This window comes from Oryctolagus cuniculus, chromosome 10 (assembly GCF_051225735.1).
Source record: "Oryctolagus cuniculus isolate XC-2025 breed Fujian yellow rabbit chromosome 10, ASM5122573v1, whole genome shotgun sequence".
NCBI classification, from domain to species: domain Eukaryota; kingdom Metazoa; phylum Chordata; class Mammalia; order Lagomorpha; family Leporidae; genus Oryctolagus; species Oryctolagus cuniculus.
The window spans coordinates 101,193,295-101,215,701 of NC_142876.1; the positions used below are offsets into that span (position 1 = coordinate 101,193,295).

The 22,407-nt window shown below is 45.4% G+C and overlaps 1 protein-coding gene across 3 annotated transcripts in view; it reads left to right on the plus strand.

The window, feature by feature from the left end:
* The window catches only part of RHOA (ras homolog family member A), a 57,612-nt gene that overhangs the window by 7,108 nt on the left and 28,097 nt on the right, over window positions 1-22,407 (plus strand). Inside the window, exon 3 of one of the 3 annotated variants that reach the window (XM_070050832.2) lies at window positions 19,616-19,733. The exons of the other annotated variants lie outside the window; for them this stretch is intronic. The gene's annotated coding sequence lies outside the window, so the exon portion shown is untranslated. The remainder of the gene's footprint in view (window positions 1-19,615; window positions 19,734-22,407) is intronic. 3 annotated transcript variants of the gene reach the window in all.

Here is a 22,407-nt window from a genome sequence, read left to right on the forward strand (position 1 = left end):
TCATGCTGCAACAACCAGGGCTGGGCCAGGCAGAAGCTTGGAGCCGGCAACTTAACTTAGGTCTCCTATATGAGAGGCAGGGGCACAAGTATTGGGCCATCATCTGCTGCATTAATTCCAGGTGCATGGATTGGAACTGGATTGGAAGTGGAGCAGTGGCCTGTTTGAGTCCTGACTGCACGTGCATGCGAGCTGTCTCTCTGTCTCACCCTCTCTCTCTAACTCTGCCTTTCAAGTAAATAAATAGATCTCTAAAAAAGTCTTACCTATAGTATATTGGTAAGCTGTTGAAGTTTTTTCTTTTCTTTTTTTTTTGAAAGGCAGAATGAGGGACATTTATTTTCTATTTGGTTGTTCATTTCCGCAAATAACCACAAGAGGTGGGACTATGTGAAGCTGAAGCCAGGAACCCAAAATTCCATCTGGGTTTTCATGTGGGTGGCAGGAATCCAAGTACTTGAGCCAACACCTGCTGCTTCCAGGGTGTGCATTAGCAGGAAGCTGAATTGGAAGTGGGGATGAGATTCCATCCCAGGCGCTCCAGTTTGGAATATGGGATGTGGGAGTGTTCCAAGCTTTGGTTTAACCTGCAGTGCCAAAATGCCTGCCCACATGTAGTGTTTTGATACATCTATACATTTGGTCATATTCATACCAGTGTAAACATTATCTGTACTCCCAACATTTATTATTTTTCTATTGTTAAGACATTAAAAATCCTTTCTTCAATGAACTTTTTTGGTTTCAGAAAATAACACAGTACATTACCTATAGTCCTCGTACTGTGCTACAGAACACCAGAACTTTTTGTCCTGTTTAATTGTAACTTAGTACCTGTTAAGCAAGGTTGCTCAGTCCTTTCCTCTCCCTTGCCTCTGGTAACTGCCATGCTAATCTTGCTTTCCTTGAGATCAGTTTTAGATTTTACATGAGTTAGATAATCTTGTGGTACTTCTCTTTCTTTGTCTGGCTTATTTCACTTAACATACTGACCTCCAGTTCCGTCCATGTTTTTGTAAATGACAAAAGTTCCTTGTTTTTAATGGCTGAGTAGTAGTATTTTGTGTATCTATATGTATCACAGTTTCTTTATAATGGAGGCTCTTGAAATCCAGTGATAGATGATGATAGTGACTTGGATAATAGAAATGACAGTGGAGGTGGTTGAGATTCTTGATATATTCATCATAAAGCTGACATGCTTTGTTGAAATTGGAAGATGTGGCCCTGATCCATTGTCAGATAAGTCCATACAGCTGGCCTTTGACCACTGGGCGTGATACACTCTGGTTTTTCCATGAGGCTTGAAATGACTTTTTTTTAAAAGATTTATTTATTTACTTTAAAGTCAGAGTTATAGACAGACAGAGACAGAGAAGTTGGTCTTTCATCTGGTTCACTTCCCAAATAGGCAGAGTTACAGGGAGAGGGAGACACAGAGAGAGAGGTCTTCTATTTGCTGGTTTACTCCCCAGAGTAAACCACAATGGCCAGAGATGGGCTGATCTGAAGCCAGGAGCTTCTTTCGGGTCTCCCACGCAGGTGCAGGGGCCCAAGGAATTGGGCCATTTTCTACTGCTTTCCCAGGCCATGGCAGAGAGCTGGATTGGAAGTAGAACAGCCAGGACTGGAACTGGTGCCCATAAGAGGTGCCGGCACCCTCGATGGCGGCTTTACCCCACTAGTCCAAAGTGCCCAGCTTCGGGCCCCTTTGGTGCCTTTTGTATGGAAGAGGAAATACTGTGCCGTTGTTCTGGGGACTTTTACATAACCCTGAGGAAGTAAGTTTTTTTTTTTTAGTCTTTTTTTTTTTTTTTTGACAGAGTGGACAGTGAGAGAGAGACAGAGAGAAAGGTCTTCCTTTGTCGTTGGTTCACTCTCCAGTGGCCGCCGCGGCCGGCGCACCGCACTGATCCGAAGGCAGGAGCCAGGTGCTTCTCCTGGTCTCCCATGGGGTGCAGGGCCCAAGCACTTGGGCCATCCTCCACTGCACTCCCTGGCCACAGCAGAGAGCTGGCCTGGAAGAGGGGCAACCGGGACTAGAACCCGGTGTGCCGGCGCCGCAAGGTGGAGGATTAGCTTATTGAGCCACGGCGCCGGCCAGGAAGTAAGTTTAAAATAGATATTTGATGGTGTAAAACCTTGTTGATAATCAGATTTTTCCACATGATAATTTGTTTTAAAAGGCTTATTTTTGGGGGCCGGTGTTATGGCATAGTGGGTAAAGGGGGTAAAGCCACTGCCTGTGATGCCGGCATCCCATATGGGCACCATTTCGAGACCCAGCTGTTCCACTGCTGATCCAGCTCCCTGCTAATACACCTGGCAAAACAGTGAAGGATGGCCCAAGTGCTGGGGCCCCTGCATCCATGTAGGAGTCCTAGAGGAAGCTCCTAGCTTCTACCTGGTCCAGCCCAGTTGCTGTGGCCATTTTGGGAGTGAAATAGAGGATGAAAGATTGATGTCTCTCTCTGCCTTTCAAATAAATAAATCTTTTAAAAAAAGATTTATTTATTTATTTAAAAAGCAGAGTTACGGAGATGGCAGGAGACACCGAGAGAACTTCCATCCACTGGTTCACTCCCCAAATAACTGGAATAGTCAGGGCAGGGCCAGACCAAATCTCTCAGCCAGGAGCTTCATCTGGGTCCCCTACATGGGTTCAGGGGCCTAACACACGCTTGGGCCATCTTCTGCTTTTCCCAAGTCCTGCTTCCCAGGGACCACTGAGAGAATTTATTTGAAAGATAGAATGACAGAGAAAGGGATCTTTGATTTTCATCCACTGGTTCACTCCCCAAACAGGCACAAATACTGGGGCATGGCCAGGCTGAAGCCAGGAGCCTGGAACTCCATCTGGGTTTCTTATTTGTGCGGGGGAGGGGCCCAAGCACTTGAGGGCTCATTTGAAGGGAGCTGGATCCTAAGTGGAGCAGCTGGGACATACACTTGCCCTCAGGTAGAGGATGCTGTCATCACTATACCCACTGCACCACAACTCTGGCCCCAGTTACGTTTTTTAATCACCTCATGGAGGTATAACTTGCTGACCTTAAAATGTACCCATTTGAAATGGTAGCTTGATAAGTTGATAAATATTAAGTGTAATTGCCACTTAATCAAGATAAAACATTTTCTTGAGGCTTTAAAATTTTTTATAAGTAGTTTTTTTATTTAAAAATATATGCCCTCTGGTGAACAAAAAATTCTAAAGGTTTGTAATAAAATGTATATTCTCTCATAGTTTTTTTTTTTTTTTTTAAGATTTATTTTAATTATTTGAAAGAATTACAGAGAGAGGTAGAGACAGAGAAAGAGGTTTTCCATCCTCTGGTTCACTCCCCAGATGGCCGCAATGGCAGGAGCTGTGCCAATCCGAAGGCAGGAGCCAGGAGCTTTTTCTAGGTCTCCCACTTGGATGCAGGAGCCCAAGGACTTGGGCCATCCTCTATTGCTTTTCCAGCCCATAGCAGAGAGTTGGATTGGAAGAGGAGCAGCTTGGACTAGAACTGGCACCCATGTGGGATGCCAGCACCTCAGGCCAGAGCTTTAACCCACTGCACCATGGCGTCATCCCCTCCTGTGGGGTTTTTAAACTTAATTGGGGGGTCAGTGTCGTGACACAGTAGGTTAAGCTGCCACTTGCTGTTCTGCTTCTGATCCAGATTCCCGGTAATGTGGCCTGGGAAGGCAGTGGATAATGGCCCAAGTGTTTGGGTCCCTGCCACCCAAGTAGGAGACCCAGATGGAGTTCCTGGTTCTTGACTTTGGCTTGGACCAGCTTTGGCCATTGTGGCCATTTGGGAAGTGAACCAGTGGATGGAAGACTTCTCTTTCTGCTGTCTGCTATCTCTTCCCCCTCCCCTCCCCTGTCATTCTGCTTTTTAAATAAAGAAATAAGTCTTAAAAAAATATTTAGCCAGGGGCTAGGTAAAGCATTTATGATGGTAAAGCACCCAGGCAGGTGAGTCCTTTCTTCACAGAAAGCCAGTCAGCATTTTCTGTGTGTCCTTCCAGGGAGGCTGTGTCTGTGTCTGTGTCTGTGCTTGCATTGCCTTTTCCTCAGTTGCAGACTGTTACACCTCACATTGTTAGGCATCTTGGTCCCCCCTTAAATATTTACTCAATTAATCCACTACGCCACAGTGCTGGCCCCCACTTTTTTTTTTTTTTTTTTTAAGTTGCAGAAGATTTATTTACTGATTTATTTGAAAGGGAGAGTGAGTGGAAGAGACAGAGAGAGGCAGAAATCTTCTATCTAGTGGTTTACTCCCCCAGTGGCTGCAACGGCCAGGTTTGGCCAAGGCTGAAGCCAGGAACCTGAACTTTATCCTGGTCTCCCACGTTTGTAGCAGGGACCCAAATACTTATGTCATTTTCCCTGCCTTCTCAGGTATGTTAGCAGGGACCTGCATCAGAAATGGAGTAGCCAGAACTTGAGAGCCTGGATAGGGCATCACAGGCAGCCCAGCCTGCTATGTCACTGTGTCACTCTGCCAGCCCCAATGAGGAAAATTTCGAAACTACATAGAGGTGTTGGTTGGTCAATATTTTAAATGTACTGAAAACCAATTAATTGTACACTTAAAAAGATTGAGTTTCCTTTGTGAATTTCACCTCAGCTGAAAGAAGGGAAATTAATGCAGATATTCAGGCCCTACACCAAAGAGTTTTCACTCTGGAAGAGGGTTCAGGTGAAACCTTTGCTTTTTTTTTTTTTTTTTTTTAATTTGAAAATGAGATAGAGAAAGACAAAGAGGTGGTCCATCCACTGGATTCACTCCCTAAATGACTGCAATGGTCAGGACCAGGTCAGACCAAAGCCAGCAGTCTGGAACTCTGTCCAGGTCTCCCATGGGGGTGGCAGGGGCCTGAGTACTTGGGCCATCTCTGCTGCTTTCCCAGGAGCATCAGCAGGGAGCTGGATCAACGTCCAAGTGGCCAAAACTACACCCCACGCTCTGATATGGGATGCCTTGTTGCAGGCAGTAGCTTAATCCTCTAGAACACAACACTGACCCTGGTCTGTTTTTTTTTTTTTTTAAATAGATTATTTGCTATTGTGTGGTTCTTACTATCAAGTTGGACATCCTATTTCTGTGGTTGAATTTTCTTTTTTAAAATTAATTAATTTACGGCCGGCGCCGTGGCTCACTAGGCTAATCCTCCGCCTAGCGGCGCCGGCACACCAGGTTCTAGTCCCAGTTGGGGCGCCGGATTCTGTCCCGGTTGCCCCTCTTCCAGGCCAGCTCTCTGCTGTGGCCAGGGAGTGCAGTGGAGGATGGCCCAGGTGCTTGGGCCCTGCACCCCATGGGAGACCAGGAAAAGCACCTGGCTCCTGGCTCCTGCCATCGGATCAGTGCGGTGCGCCGGCCGCAGCGCGCCAGCCGCGGTGGCCATTGGAGGGTGAACCAACGGCAAAGGAAGACCTTTCTCTCTGTCTCTCTCTCTCACTGTCCACTCTGCCTGTCAAAAAAAAAATTAATTAATTTATTTGAAAAGCAGAGTTGCAGAAAGGGAAGGAGAGACAGGAAGAGAAAGAGAGAGAGAGAGAAAGAGATCGATCTTCCATCTGCTTGCTCACTCCCCAAATGGCCACAGTAGCCAGGGCTGGGCTAGGCTGAAGCCAGGAGCTTCATCTAAGTCTCCCACGTGAGTGGCAGGGGCCCTTGGGACATCCTAGCCACTTTCCCAGGCACATTAGCAGGAACTGGGATGGAAGTGGAACACCTAGGACTCTAACTGATGCCAATATAGGATGCCAGCATCACAGGTGGCGGCTTAACCTGCTATGCCACAGTGCCTCCCTCCTCTTCCTTTAGCATTTTATTTTTTATTTGAAAGTCATTGTGACACAGATGACGGGGGCGGGGGGGGGGGAGAGAAAGAAATTGATTCATGTAATGGTTTATTCCCCGAATACCTGCAACATCTGGGGCTGGGTCAGGCCAAAGCCTGTAGTTAGAATTCTGTCCTGAGCTCCCACATGGGTGGCAGGGATCTAAGCATTTGAGCCATCATCTGCTGCTTTCCCAGGTACTTTAGCAGGAAGCTGGATCAGAAGCAGAGTATCTGAGACTTGAACCAGCACTCCAGTATGTGATGTGGGTGTCTAGCAGCAGTTTAACCTGCTACTCCACAACACCCACCCCAGGTTTTTTTTTTTTTTAATCTAGTTGTAGAGTTTGGAGAGGAATGAGCCCTGATTGAGATACTTTGTGCCAGCATACTGAAACATTCTAATGGGCTATTAGGTAGCTTTTTGAGGCTACCTTATGCTTTCTTCTTCGCTGTGTCAGTCAGTCCTGTTGGCAAGCATTGTCTTAGGGGAAGTTTGAGTAGTTAGACTGCATAGATTTTCCCCTTATACAGTGCATCTATTTATGGCTAACTCTGGGATATTTACCTTCTAGGGTGAGTGATTTGGTGCTCTTACTTAGGAAACCTGAAGGTGTGTTCCTTCAGGAAGTGTTCTTTGCTTTCCTCTGCCTAAAGAAAGAACTTAAGTTTGGAGTGATTTTCACTTGGGACTGTATTGGAGGTTTTCTTCACTGTTCTTTGTTTGCCTCCATGGGCCTTAGGCCTCCTGCTCTTGATCTCCAAGGACCCTTATTGTTGCAGAAAGGAGAGCTGTTGAGCTGCCATCAGCCCTTGGCAACTGCTTGATCAGGATGGCCAAATGATGACACCAGGCTCAAGTTAATGATGGGCAGATGGGCAGATGGTATTTTAGGCCCTTTTGCCAGGAATTTTGTATATAAGTCCATAAACAAAATAAGTGACTTTGTTTTCAGCTTCATTTCCTAAATGTTTAATGGTGTTTCCTGTGTGCAAGCGCATACCTAGTGTAGGTGAACTTGGAGTTCATAACACAAATTTCTATCAGTTGTACAGAAACAGTGTATATGAGTACATAATTGAAGTATAGAAAAGTAATGAATAGAATGCATACTGCTTCATTAAGTTAGGAAAAATTCTATGAAGATACTTCAGAAAGTTTATGGGGAAAAAGTTTGTGGAAAGGGAAATAAAAGATAAACTAAGGGTTGGGAATTTGTAGCAGTTAAGAAGCCCCTTGGGATGCTTGCATCTACCCCTTATTGGAGCGCCTGGCTTGGAGTCTGGGCCCTATTCTGATTCCAGCTTCCTGCTAATGCACACCTGATGGCTCAAGTACTTGGGTCCCTGTTACTTAGGTGAGAGACCTGGGTTACAGTCCCTGCCCAACCTTAGCTATTGCAGGCATTTGAGGAGCAAACTCCCAGATGGAAGCTCTGAAACTGTTTCTCTCTCTTGCTCTCTGCCTTTCAAAAGAAGTACAGTAAATAAAAATTTATTTTGTTACAAAAAGATTTTTGAACCTATGCATATGAGGAATCTTCAAAGAGTTCTTGAAAAATGTATATTATGAAAAGACTATGGATTTCAATTTTTTTTTTTTTTTTTGCCAAAATAAGCTTGTGTCTTCATTTTATTTATTTATTTGAATGGTGGAGAGACAGATATCCTCCATCCACTGGATCCACCCTAAATGCCCATAATAGCTAGGGCTGAGCCAGGCTGAAGCCAGGAGCCTGGAACTCATTTCAGTTTCCACATTGGTGACAGGGACCCAAATATTTGAACCATCATCTGCTGCCTCTCAGGTGTACATAAGCAGGAAGCTATAGCAGAGAGCCAGGACTCAAACCAGGGATTCCAGACTGGAATGTGGGTGTCCCAAGTGGCATTTTAACCACTGCACCAAATGTCTGCCCATTCATTATATTTTTCCATAAACTTGGCAGTGCTCTCATAGAGATTTTCTTCCTCTGATTGAATAAAGCAGTGTATATTCTTCATTTTAGGTGTGAACTTATTTCCTTCAATAAAGGAGAACAGTGGAATGGAGAGTTGGGAAAAGGAGAAACTTATGAAAAATTTAGCCCTTCTTTGGGCCAGATTTATTGTTTGAACAAAATTTGGTTCTAGTTTGGTCCTTTTAGGAATGTCTGGAAGAAAAGGTTGTATTTTGACTTTTATTTTGAGTCTTACATTCTCCCTGATATCCTTGCCCTAAGAGGATGCAGTCTGAGGCATTCTTGGAGCTTTTGTGGACTTCCTTTGCAGTTTAGTTGGGGGGAGGTTCCTATAGAAATCATTAAAATAGTATCGCTGGTTTTTAATAATTGAAGCTTGCCTCTTTGAGGTTTAAAACTTCTTGTATGTCTCTAGTGGATGTCTTTTTCTCTGTTTTAGAGCTTTTGTGTGTAATGATTGAAGGCTTTTCTCCTAAGGATTTTTTTTTTCTGCCCTTAGGGTTTGTTGCCCTGGTTTGGAACCCTCTCCATCCTGACCTAAATAGCACCCCCTTCCAACCCTGTTTTACTTTTCTGAACCTGGCTTTCAGAGTGTTCTCTGTCTTCTACATTGTTGCGGCACCACTTTCTTTCCACCGAAGCATGTTTTTTTTTTTTTAATTATCATTTATTCATTTGAAAGGCAGAATGAGAGAGATCTTCCATCTGCTAGTTCACCCCCAAAATGGCCACAAGGGCGAGGGCTGGTCCAGGCTGAAACCAGGAGCCTGGAACTCTATCCAGGTCTCCCACGTGGGTGGCAGAAGCCCATGTGTTTTGTTTGCATCATCTTCTGCTTCTTTCTCAGGTCTGTTATCAGAGAGTTGGATTGGAAGCAGAATAGCAGGATTCAAACCAGCACTCCCAATCTGAGATGGCAGAGTCACGGCCAGCAGCTTATACTGCCAGCCCCAAAGCATGCATTTTTCTAAATAGTTGTGAATTCAGCTACTGGCCATTTAGACTTACTGGGTTGTCTAAAAGCAGATGAGCTTTGGGCAAAGAGGTTAAGATACCACTTCAGGGGTCGGCGCTGTGGCATAGCAGGTAAAGCCTCAGCCTGCAGTGCCAACATCCCATATGGGTGCCGGTTCAAGTCCGTCTGCTCTATTTCCGATCCAGCGGTCTGCTATGTCCTGGGAAGGCAGTAGAAGATGGCCCATCTCCTTGGGCCCCTGCACCCATGTGGGAGACCTGGAAGAAGCTTCTGGCTCCTGGCTTCAGATCAGCACAGCTCCAGCCATTGGGGCCAGCTGAGGGAGTGAACCAGCTGATGGAAGATCTCTCTCTCTCTGCCTCTCCTTCTCTCTCTGTGTTACTCTGCCTTTCAAATAAAAAATAATAAATCTTTTTTTAAAAAAACGCCACTTGGGACATCTACATCCCATGTTAGACTGACTAGGTTCAGGTTGTGACTCTGCTTCCAATTCCAGCTTCCTGCTAAGGTGCACCCTGGAAGGTAGCAGGTGATGGCTTGAATAGTTGGGTCTCTGCCATGCACATGGAAAATCTAGGTAGCTTCCTTTGCTTCTGGCCTCTGCCTGATTCAGCCCTGGCTGTTGGGTATTTAGGCAGTGAACCAGTGGATAAATGATCTTTCTGTCTGTTCCCTTTTCAAATTTAAAACAATCATAACCATAATAGCATGTAAGTTTAGAGTGAGGATATGGATTTTAGTTCTCTGTTACAGATCATTTAAATTTCTGATTGTATGTGGAATTTCTATAATTCTATGAGATTTATTTTTTTTTAAGATTTATTTATTTGAGAGGTATAGTTAACAGAGAGAGGGAGAGACAGAGAGGGAGAGGTCTTTCATCTGCTGTTTTACTCCCCAAATGGCTACAATGACCAGGGCTGGGCTGATCCGAAGGAAGGAGCTGGGAGCTTCCTCTGGGTCTCCCACGTGGGTGCAGGGGCCCAAGAACTTGGGCCGTCTTCTGCTGCTTTCCTAGGTCATTAGCAGAAAGCTGGATTGGAAGTGGAGTAGCTGGGTCTTGAACCAACACCCATACTGTATGCTGGCACCACAGGAAGAGGCTTAATCTGCTACGCTGCATCACCAGCCCCAAGGATAAATTCTTGAACTACCAGAACAAAGTGTTACATAGAAGCTTTACCAGGATGATACACAGCTGATGTTATAACCATTTTCATTTAAACATTCTGCCGTTAATTGCTATATATAACCTTTTTTTGCTCCTGGAAAATTGTTTTTTCATTAGTTTGTAGTCTGAGCACCTATCATGTGCTTAGGCCTGCACTTGACAAGCAATCATAAATTAGACAAAGACACTTCTTAGGTTGGCGGGGTATGATGAATAAAGCAAAAGAAATGGGCTACTGCCTGCAGTGCAGGCATCCCATATAGGTACTGGTTTGAATCCTGGCTGCTCCACTTCAAATTCAGCTCCCTGTTAATGGCCTAGGAAAAGCAGCAGAAGATGGCTCAAGTGTTTGGGCCCCTGCACCCATGTAGGAGATCTGGAAGAAGCTCCTGGCTTTGGCCTGGCCCAGCGCTGGACATTGTGATTGTGGAGTGAACCAGTGGATGGAAGATCTCTTTCTCTCCCTGCCTCTCTGTAACTCTGACTTTCAAATAAATAAATAAATCTTAAAAAAAAAAAAAAAAAAAAAAAAAGCGAGAGAAATGTGAAAGGCTAGGTAGGCTTTTCTGGGGCTTGATCTTAAGTTGGGAGCTCAGGATGTCTCAAGAGAGTGACAAAGCTAAAGGATGAAGTTATCTAGGTGAAAGAAAGGTGGACAGAAGAAAGAAGAAATCATTTTTAAAATTTATTTATTTATTTATTTTTGACAGGCAGAGTGGACAGTGAGAGAGAGAGAGAGAGAGAGAGAGAGAGAAAGGTCTTCCTTTGCCGTTGGTTCACCCTCCAATGGCCGCCACGGCTGGTGTGCTGCGGCCAGCGCATCGTGCTGATCCGAAGGCAGGAGCCAGGTGCTTCTCCTGGTCTCCCATGCGGGTGCAGGGCCCAAGCACTTGGGCCATCCTCTACTGCATACCTGGGCCACAGCAGAGAGCTGGCCTGGAAGAGGGGCAACCAGGACAGAATCCAGCGTCCCGACCAGGACTAGAACCCAGTGTGCCGGCGCCGCAGGTGGAGGATTAGCCTATTGAGCTGCGGCGCCGGCCTAGGAGAAATCATTTTTTTTAATAGTGTGATAGTGTGAGTTTTAGGGACAGGTATTGTGGCACAGCAGTTTAATACTAATAAGCTGCTGCTTGGGATGCCTGTATTTTGTATTTGAGTGTCTGGGTCAAGTCCCAGCTACTGTCTGCTGCTTATCCAGCTTCCTGCTAATGTGTCTGATGATGGCTCATGTCCTTGGGTTCTGCTACCCATGTGGAAGACTTGAATGGAGTTCTGGGCTCCTGGCTTTGGCTTGGTCCAACTATGGCATTTAGAGAGTGAGCCTGCAGATAGAACATCAGTCGATCTTTCTCATTTTCTTTGAATTATAAAATGTTTTTGTTTGTTTATTTGAGAGAGAACTCTCCCACCCACTGGTTTACTCTCCAAATGCCTGTATTGGCTGGGGCTGGGCTAAGGGCAAAGCCAGGAGCTAGGACTCCATCTAGGTCTCCCATGCAATGGCAGGAGCCCTATTAGAGCTAGGAGCCTGGGACTCAGGTGTTTTAACTGGTAGGCGGCTAACTACTCATTGTGTACACCACAACCCCTCCCCCTGTGAAGTTTTTGAAGACCCCACACATAGGGGTTTTATCACATGTTAATGTGTTGAGATTTAAGATTATGACAGAGTGCATATGCAGTATGACAGTTTGCATTCAGATTTCAACCAAAATAGTTTTGTACTGCTTGCATTGACACTATTCCCTCTTGGAGAAGCTAACACTGATAAAAAACACAGTTGAGAGGAAGTTTTTATTTATACCCAGATTATCATTCTTTTAACAAAATTCACAGGATTTTTATGTGTCTTAAAATTTCCTTTAATTTGTAAAGTTTTCCAAAAGATTAAAGAAGTTTTGCTTTTTTAATAGTCAACTGTATAGAACTGATTTACAACAACTGATTTGAAGAAATTAAAAATGTATAAAGTTTCAACTGAGTAATATAATTAAGGAATATGAATGTGAATATGGTTAGCTTTTATGAATTCAGTGATTTCTCATCTGTTTCCTCTGTTTGCTGTTATTTATTTTTTTAATGGTTTTGTCATCTTGATTTTTTATGGAGCATGCATCTTCTGTTTGTCCAAATATCTAACATTTTTTTAAAGATTTATTTTATTTATTTGAAAGTTACAGAGAGGTAGCGTCAGAGAAAGGTCTTCCATCTGCTGATTCATTCCGCAGATGGCCATAATGGCTGGAGCTGGGCCCATCTGAAGCTTGGAGCTTCTTTTGAGTCTCGGGCGTTTGTGCAGGGGCCCAAGCACATGGGCATCTTCGCTGCTTTTCCAGGTACCTAAGCAGGGAGCTGGATCGGAAGTGGAGCAACCAGGACTCGAACCAGCACCCTTATGGGATGCCAGCACTGCAGGCAGTGTCTTTACCTGATGTGCCACATCACCAGCCCCCGTTGCTCTCCTTTAATGTTTCCATGATACATCTTCCATCCTTTTACTTTCTTTATTTTATTTTATTTTTTTTTTTGACAGGCAGAGTGGACAGTGAGAGAGAGAGACAGAGAGAAAGGTCTTCCTTTTTCTGTTGGCTCACCTTCAAATGGCCGCTGCTCCAGCGTGCTGCAGCTGGTGCACTGCGCTGATCCGAAGCCAGGAGCCAGGTGCTTCTCCTGGTCTCCCATGCAGGTGCAGGGCCTAAGGACTTGGGCCATCCTCCACTGCCCTCCCGGGCCACAGCAGAGAGCTGGCCTGGAAGAGGGGCAACCGGGACAGAATCCGGTGCCCTGACCGGGACTAGAAGCCGGTGTGCTGGCGCCGCAGGCAGAGGATTCGCCTGTTGAGCCATGGTGCCAGCCCATTCTTTTACTTTCAACCTTTTCTTTCAGGCTGAGGCTTTAACCCACTGTACCACAGCACCGGCCCCAAGTATCTAGCATTTTACACTTACTCTTAGCCAAAAGGCCAAGAAGTGATTATCTAGCATTTTAGATTTTTAGAGGATACATTAAAAAGGGAAAATTAGGAGCTGGCGCTATAGTTTGGAGGGTTAAGTCGTTGTCTGCACTGCTGACATCACATATGAGTGCTGGTTTGAGTCCCAGTTGCTTCATTTCGATCCAGATCCCTATTAATGTGCCTGGGAGGCCGGCGCCGTGGCTCAATAGGCTAATCCTCCACCTTGCGGCGCCGGCACACCGGGTTCTAGTCCCGGTCGGGGCGCCGGATTCTGTCCCGGTTGCCCCTCTTCCAGGCCAGCTCTCTGCTATGGTCAGGGAGTGCAGTGGAGGATGGCCCAGGTGCTTGGGCCCTGCACCCCATGGGAGACCAGGAAAAGCACCTGGCTCCTGGCTCCTGCCATCGGATCAGCGCGGTGCGCCGGCTGCAGCGGCGGCCATTGGAGGGTGAACCAACGGCAAAGGAAGACCTTTCTCTCTGTCTCTCTCTCTCACTGTCCACTCTGCCTGTCAAAAAAAAAAAAAAAAAAAAAAAAAAAAAAAAAAAAAAAAATGTGCCTGGGAAAGCAGTGGAAGATGACCCAAGTGCTTGGGCTCCTATGTCCACGTGGAAGACCCAAATGAAGTGCCTGGCTCAGCCCTGGCCATTGTAGCCATTTGAGGAGTGAACCAGTGTCTCTCGTTCTCTCTCTAACTCTTTCAAATCAATAAATCTTTAAAAAAGGTTAAAATTAGTAATTGACAAAGTGGTGCTATAGATTTTATACCTTGAGTATTTGAAAAATGGTAGAAAGCTTGCTATAGTCAATACTGTTTCTTTTGCATAATTAGTCCTTTGAAGAATTATGATCTAAAATTATAATTATCATAAGTATGCTGAATTAGTCATTTTTAAAGCCATGATTATTTTATCTGTGTGAAAATGTATTCATTGTCTTTCCAAAATATTGGTAGATCTTGATCCAGCATAAGAAGTAGCTATTCAGTTAAACTATTTCTACTTTTGTTTCTTGGTAGGAGAGCTGTATTCTGCCTGTTTATAAGGAAATTTGGCTAATAAGTGTCTTTACAGTGCATTCATTATAACCTAGTAGCACTACTTCAGACATCGATGATGGCTTCTCCTATGCCAAAAATAAGTTAAATACCAAGAGGCATATTTGCTGTGAGTTTAAGAAAAGTGTTACAAAATGTATAGACTTAAACAAGTTATTAGAATTATTCAGCTAATTTAGATTGTGGAGTTCAAATTTTTGTCCATCCTGCTTTTAACCTACCTGTGGAGCACATCCAATCCCCAACATACCTGTCTAGAACCTACTTTCTTTTAATTTACTATGAGAAATATCACTTGAGGTTCAGTCTATTTTTCTGTCTCTCTTTTTGAAGATTTACTTATTTGAAAGGCCGAGTTAGAGAGAGAGATCGATCTTCCATCTGCTGGTGCACTCCCCAAATGGCCACAATAGCGAGGCTGGAGCCAGGAGCCGGGAACTCTATCCTGGTCTTCAACGTGGACTGCAGGAAACCAGGCACTTGGGTCTTCATCTGCTGCCTTCCCAGGCACACATTAGCAGGAAGCTGCATTGGAAGTGGAGCAGCTGGGTCTGGAACCAGCACTCTGATATGGGATGCCAACATGGCAAGCAGCTCTTTACCCCACTGTGCTACAGTGTTAACCCTTCAGTCTGCTTCTCTAACAACATGGTTGTCATGACATGAGGGCACTGGTGTTTCCGTGCAGTCATTTGGGATGTGAACCATTGAATGGAAGCTTGCTTGCTTGCTTGCTCTCTTGCTCTCTTGCCTCCCCCTCCTTTGTTCCTTTCTCTCTCATTCTGTCCATAGAAATAAGCAAATCTTAAAAAGTATAGAGAGGGATATGATTGTGTATGTGTGTTTTAAACACATTGGCAATGTTAAAAGATGTTCATAACTGAAAACCCCACACTCATTTGAATGGAAAATGGGCATTTGAGGAGTGAACTTTAACTGATACGGACTTGTTTAGTTTTGTTTGTTTGTTTGTTTGTTTTAAAGATTTATTTGAAAGGCAGAGTTAGAAGGGAAAACCACAGATAAAGGAGATCTTCCATCTTCTGGTTCAGTCCCCAAATGGCTGTGACAGTTGAGGCTGGATCAGGTCAAAGCAAGGAGCTTGAAACTCCATCTGCATCTCCTAGGTGGGTGGCAGGGGCCCGGGCACTGAGACCATCATCCACTGTTTTCTCAGGCGCATTAGGCAGTTGGATTGAAGTAGGGCAGCTGAGACTTGAACCAGAACATATGGGATGCCAGCGTTGCAGGTGACGGATTAACTCTCTGTGTTGTGATCCTTGTTCCAAGTCTTTATCCAACTTAGTGTGAATATTACTTTGTTTTACTGAAGAACTATTAACTCACTAGATGTGTTTTTATAATATTTGACATTTTCACCATATTACCTTTCTAAAGTCTAAAAAATTCTGTTTAGAAACATTTGAGAGGCTGTTGTGGTACGGTGGGTAGCCTGTGCCACTGGCATCCCATAGGGGTGCCTGTTTGTGTCCCGGCTGCTTCACTTCACTTTCCAGCTGTCTGCTAATGGCCTGGGAAAAGCAGCAGAACGTGGCCCAAGTATTTGGCCACTGTCACCCATGTGGGCGACCAGGTGAAGCTCCTGGCTTTGGCCTGGTCCAGCCCTGGCCATTGTGGCCATCTAGGGAGTGAACCAGTGGATGGAAGAGCACTCTCTCTTTCTCAGTCTTTCACTCTAACTCTTTCAAGTAAAAATAAATAGTAAATCTTTAAAAAAAAAAAAAAACCTAACCCCTAGGCTTTTTAACAGATGAGAAAAGCTCCCTTCCACTGGTTCACTCTCAGATGCCCACAACAGCTGCAGCTGGGTCACGCTGAAACCATGAGCTCAGAAATGTGGGTTGCAGGGACCAAAGTACTGAATTCATACCTGATGCCCCCCACAGTCTGTATTAGCAGGAAACTGGAATCTGGAGTTTAGGCAGGCATTGAATCCAGGTACTCCATATAGAATATAGACATCCTAAGCAGCATCTTAAAAGTGCTAGGCCGCTGGCACCGCGGCTCACTAGGCTAATCCTCCGCCTTGCGGCGCTGGCACACCGGGTTCTAGTTCTGGTCGGGGTGCCAGATTCTTTCCCGGTTGCCCCTCTTCCAGGCCAGCTCTCTGCTGTGGCCAGGGAGTGCAGTGGAGGATGGCCCAAGTGCTTGGGCCCTGTACCCCATGGGAGACCAGGATAAGTACCTGGCTCCTGCCATCGGATCAGTGCGGTGCGCCGGCCATTGGAGGGTGAACCAACGGAAAAGGAAGACGTTTCTCTCTGTCTCTCTCTCTCACTGTCCACTGTGCCTGTCACACACACACACACACACACACACACACACACACACAAAGTGCTAGGCCAAATTCTGCTGTACTCTGACCCCAAGGCTTTTAGATGAAGAATTGTGGGCAGTGGAAGATAAACTAATTTTTAAAAGATTTTTATTTATTTCTTTAAGATGCAAAGTTAGAGACAGACAGGTCTTCTGTCTGCTGGTTTACTCTCCAAATGGCTGCAACAGCCAGAGCTGAGCCCATCTGGCTGCTTTGAAGCCAGGAGCTGGGCGCTCCTTCTGGATATCCCATGCTGGTGCAGGAGCCCAGGCACTTGGACCATTGTCCACTGCTTTCCCAGGCCATAAGCCGAGAGCTGGATTGGAAGAGAGTAGTCGGAACATGAACCGGTACCCATATGGTATGTCAGCACTGCAGGCAGAGGCTTAGCCTACTATGCCACAGTGCCAACCCCAGATAAACTAACTTTTTAAATTATTTATTTATTTGAGAGAGCATTTGCTTCCATCTCTTGGTTCACTCTTCAAATGCCAGCAATGATCAGGACTTGGCTGCGTTGAAGCCAGGAGCGAATAACTCAGTGCAGGTTTCCTACATGAGACAAGAACCCAATTGCTTGAATGATCACCACTGTCTCCGGGAGACAACAACAGGAAGGTAGAGTCAGGAGCCTTCTTCCGTTGCTTTCTCAGGCATATTAGCTGGGAACTGGATCAGAGGTGGAACATCTGTGACATGAATCTGCACCTGTATGGGATGCCAGCATCACAGGCAGCTCTTTATCCGCTATGCCACAGTGCCACCCACCCCGCCCCACCTCATGATTTTTTTTTTATTTGAAAAGCATCCACTGGTTCACTCATCACATGGTCCCAATGGCCAGGGCTAGGCCAGGCTGAAGCTAGGAGCCCAGAACTCAATCTGGGCTTCTCACATGGGTAGCAGGGATCCTAGTGTTTGAGCCACCAGTTGCTGCTCATAGGCTGTGCATTAGCAGGAAGCTGGAATTGGAAGTGCAGTTGGGACTTGAGCAACCGAGAAGCTCAAATATGGAATACAAACTTCCGAAGTGAAGATTTAAAACACTGCGCCAAACACTTAGCTAAATATTTTTTATAGGAAAGAACAGGGTAAGAATTTGGATAGGCTGGCGCCGCGGCTCACTAAGCTAATCCTCCGCCTTGCAGCGCCGGCACACCAGGTTCTAGTCCCGGTCGGGGCGCCGGATTCTGTCCCGGTTGTTCCTCTTCCAGTCCAGCTCTCTGCTGTGGCCAGGGAGTGCAGTGGAGGATGGCCCAAGTGCTTGGGCCCTGCACCCCATGGGAGACCAGGAGAAGCACCTGGCTCCTGCCTTCGGATCAGCGCGGTGCGCCGGCCGCATTGTGCCGGCCGCGGCAGCCATTGGAGGGTGAACCAATGGTAAAAAGAAGACCTTTCTCTCTGTCTCTCTCTCTCTCACTGTCCACTCTGCCTGTCAAAAAATAAATAAATAAAAAATAATAAAAAAAAGAATTTGGATAAATAATTATTGTCTAGACTGCTAAAAATTTTGTTTTTGGAAAACACCATTCTTTTCAGTTCAGGCAGTGTGGTAAAAAGCTTTCAAATTCTAGACAATTTGAAGGAGAGTGTTGCCCTCTGTCCACAATAAAACCTAAATAGGGGCAGGCATTGTGTGCTGGGTTAAGCTACCACATGGGTTGCCCGCATCCCACATTGGAGTGCCTGGTTTGAGTCCCAGCTACGTTATGCTTCCAGTCTAGCTTTCTGCTGATGCTCCTGGAAGGCAGTGGAGGATGGCTCAGGTAATTGGTTCCCTGCCACCTTTCTGGGAGACCTGGATGGAGTTCCTGGCTCCTGGCTTGAGCATGACCTAGCATTCTCGTTTGCTGCCTGTCCTCTGTCACTCTGCCTTTCAAATAAAGAAATAAGACTTTTTAAAAAAAGGATCTGAATAATGACAAATGTTCACTGAATACTTACCACTCTAATCTCTTTCTTTGCAGTATTTGATTTAATCTCTATACCAATCCTGTTGAAGGTTGTTACCTTTACCTGATAGAATAGGGAACAGTAGTAGAAGGGCCAAAGCACATGATGGCTAAGATTCCCTCTCATGTAGTGTAGCTCTGAACTGACTTTTTACTCTGTTGCAACTTTTAACTAAAATTAAATTCTAGTAGAGCCCTTTACTTTGGGTTATCTACATGGGACTTGCCTATGTAATGAGTATTTCTGATTTTATTGAATAGATGCTGTGTACTCAAAAGACATATGTTCAGAGTGGGATTCGATTTTGAAATCCAAGTGTGTGATATTTGTGTTTTGGTGATTGACTGAGGTGGAGCAGAACCACCTGGAGATCTCTTAGCACATGTCAGCTGGGGGTTCTCGTTCGGCATAGAGGTTAAGATGAAGCTAGGGGAGGAGGGCAGCGCGGTGCTGAGACATAGTGGGCTAAGCTTCCGCCTGCAGTGCATCCCATATAGCTCCCAGTTCCCAGCGGCTCCACTTCTCATTTAGCTCCCTTTAACAGCCTAGGAAAGCCATGGAAGATGGCCCAAGTGCTTGGGCCCCTGCACCCGTGTGGGAGACCGCAAAGAAGCTCCTGGCTTCGGATCAGCCTAGTTCTGGCCATTGTGGCCATTTAGGGAGTGAACCAGTGAATACAAGGTCAATCTTTTTTTTTTTTTTTTTTTTTTTTTTTTGACGGAGTTATAGATAGAGAAAAGTCTTCCTTCCGTTGGTTCACTCCCCAAATGGCCGCTAAGGCTGGCGCTGTGCTGATCCAAAGCCAGGAGCCAGGTGCTTCTTCCTGGTCTCTCATGCGGGTGCAGGGTCCCAAGCACTTGGGCCATCTTCCACTGCCCTCCCGGGCAACAGCAGAGAGCTGGACTGGAAGAGGAGCAACCGGGACCATATGTGATGCCCATACGGGATGCCGGTGCCACAGGCGGAGGATTAACCAAGTTTGCCACAGCAGCAGCCCCGCAAGATCAGTCTTTCTCTTTGCCTCTGACTTCTCTGTAACTTTGCTTCTCAAATAAATAAATAAATCTTTAAAAAAAAAAATGCAGCTTGGGACACCTGCATCTCACATCACCTTGCCTGAGTTTGAATCCCAGTTCCATTTCTGTTTTAGCTTCCCGGTAATGTTCACCCTGGGGAGCAGCAAGTGGTTGGGTTTCTGCCATCCACATGGGAGATTTAGATTGAGTTCCTGGTTCCTGGCTTTGGCCTGGCCCAGTTCTGGCTGTTGTGGACATTTGAGGAGGGAACTAGTTGTCTAGATCTTTGTCTGTCTCTTTCTCCCCCTCTCCCTCTCCCTCCCTCCCTTTCTCTTCCTTTCACAAAAGAGAGCAAGCGAGCATATGTGTCTGCTGAGCCCTTCCAGAATCTGTGGATTCGATAAGAGTTTGCATATGATTACACCTCCCACCAGGAACTACAGTAAATAATCCTGATTATTACAAGGTAAGATACGGTGACAGTGATGGGCAAGTTCTAGGCCCCCTGAATTTATTTATTTGAAAGAATTACACAGAGCGGGGAGGAGGATAGAGAATTTCCATTTGCTGGTTCACTCCCCAAATGGCCTCAACGGCTTGGGCTTGGCCAGGCCAAAGCCAGGAGCTGCTTCTGGGTCTCCCTTGTGGGTGGCAGGGCCCCAAACATTTGGACAGTCTTCCGCTGCTTTTCCCAGGTGCATTAGCAGGGAGACGATCAGAAGTCGAGCAGCTGGGACAAGAACTGGCACCCATATGGGAGGCTGGCATCACAGGCAGTGGCTTAACTCGCTATGCCACAATGCTGGCCCTGACTCTTCTCTTCTACTAGAATATAAGAAAGAAATACTACAGGAAAAATATGATTGTTAAACTGGGAAAACCTTAATTACACAAAAAACACTATTATACTCAGGTAATCTTGAATCTGTTCCAATTTATAGGAAAAAATTATTTGCAATCTGTAATGCTTTAATCATTAATAACATTCTTTTCAATCCTTCATAATCCCTTCATTCTGGCAGAAAATTGCTCTCTAGAATATTTCAAAGACACTATTCTCAAGGTCTTTTTTCATGGTGATAAGATATTCAGTGTTGCCCCTCCTCCCATGTTTTTTCTTTTCTTTTTTTTTTTCCAAGATGTATTTATTTATTTATTAGAGGCAGAGGCAGAGAGAGAGAGAGATCTTCCATCCACTGGGTCACTCCCCAAATGGCCGCAACGGCTCGAGCTGAGCCCATCCAGAGCCAGGAGCCAGGAGCTTCTTCCAGGTCCCCCATGTGGGTGCAGGGGCCCAAGGAGTTGGACCATCTTCCAGTGGTATCCCAGGCCATAGCAGAGAACTGGATCGGAAGTGGAGCTGCTGGGGCTCAAACCAGTGCCCATAGGGATGCCAGCACTGCAGGCAGCAGCTTTACTCGCTGGCCCCCATGTTTTTCTTTCATATTCATATATGAATGTAGGGACTGCGGAGTTTTATGCTTAGGTGGTTCCATACTTGCAGTTCTTGTTTGGAGAGAAGTAACTTCCTGTTTGAATAATGAAACCAAAGGCCATTTCAGAGAAGAAGGGAAGTAACTTAAAGGAAGTAATTTGAAAACTAGTGCCTATTCTTAGTAAGTTGAGCTTTTGAAAGTTTCCTTCCAAAAATTTAGACAATTAACTCTTAAATGCCAGCACATTTTATCCATTGGCTTAGGAAGACTAAGTATGCTGCCCTTAATTCACTGAATGTAGGCTTCTATTCAGTGTTTTTTTTTTTTTTTTAAGATTTACTTATTTATTTGAAAGATCGAGCTAGAGAGAGCCAGAGACAGAGAAATTGATTGATCTTCCATTTGCTGGTTCACTTTCCAAATGGCTACAGTGAGTAGGTCTGGGCCAACCTGAAGCCAGGAACCCAGGAGCTGCTTCTGGGTCTCCCATGTTGTTAGCAGGGGCCCAAGCACTTGGGCCGCCTTCTATTACTTTGCCAGGCCCATTAGCAGGAGGCTGAATTGGAAATAAAGCAGCCACCACATGAACCCCTTACCCTGCTATGCTGTAACACTGGTCTCATGTTCACTGCTATTTTTGATCTGCTAGGCAGGGCATAGAAAAATGAAGATAGGGTCTGTTATACTAGAGCTTATAGATGATAGTATCCACCACTTAAACATTAGTTCTTTGATGCTACGAATTTTGTATCCAAATGCTTTCATTTAATATTTACCATTATATGAGGGAAGAGAGCATTCTTTTCCCTATTGGGACAGATGGGGAAGTAGAGAGGCACAGAGGGATTAAGAAAATTGCCCAAAGTAATACAGCAGCTTTGAAACCGGAGTGCCTGGCTCCAGAGCCTTAATGCCTTCTCTAACAGAACAGAGAGTGAAATAATTCAAGCTAACATAGTCATTTAAGAAACAGGACTGAATAGACCAAATACTCTAGGAATTCAGGAATGAAAAAAATCTTGTGCAGCAGTAGCCAGGAAGGCCTTTGTTGGGAAGGATGCCACTCTTGACCTTCAAGGAGGTAGAAGGGAGTGTTATAAGTAGTGGGAATCACCCTTGGTTTGAACACAGATAATATATGTGTTTAAAGATTTTATTTGAGAGGTGGAGTTATAGACAGTGAGAGGGAGAGACAGAGAGAGGGGTCTTCCTTCTGTTGGTTCACTCTCCAAAAATGGCTGCAATGGCTGGAACTGTGCCGATCTGAAACCAGGAACCAGGGGCTTTTTCCGGTTCTCCCATGCAGGTGCAGAGGCCCAAGGACTTGGGCCGTCTTCTACAGCTCTCCCAGGCCATAGCAGAGAACTGGATTGGAAGTGGAGCAACTGGGACTAGAACCGGTGCCCATATGGGATGCTAGCGCCGCAGGCAGAGGGTTAACTTACTGTGCCACAGCGCCGGCCCCTATATTTTCAATTTTGTTATCTGTATTGAAAACGTAATAGTTTCATTTCATAAATTTAGACAGTGCAAGATGATACATGGACACTGGAGAAAATTATAGTGAGAGTTCTTGTGTATTCTTTCAGTGCGTCTGTGTACCAGTGTTCATCGTTCTTCAGTAAATTCTGTGTACCTCTGCCAAGCCCTGCTGCATGTCATCCCACTGTTATACAATGGTCTAACAGTGGGTGACATGCTTAG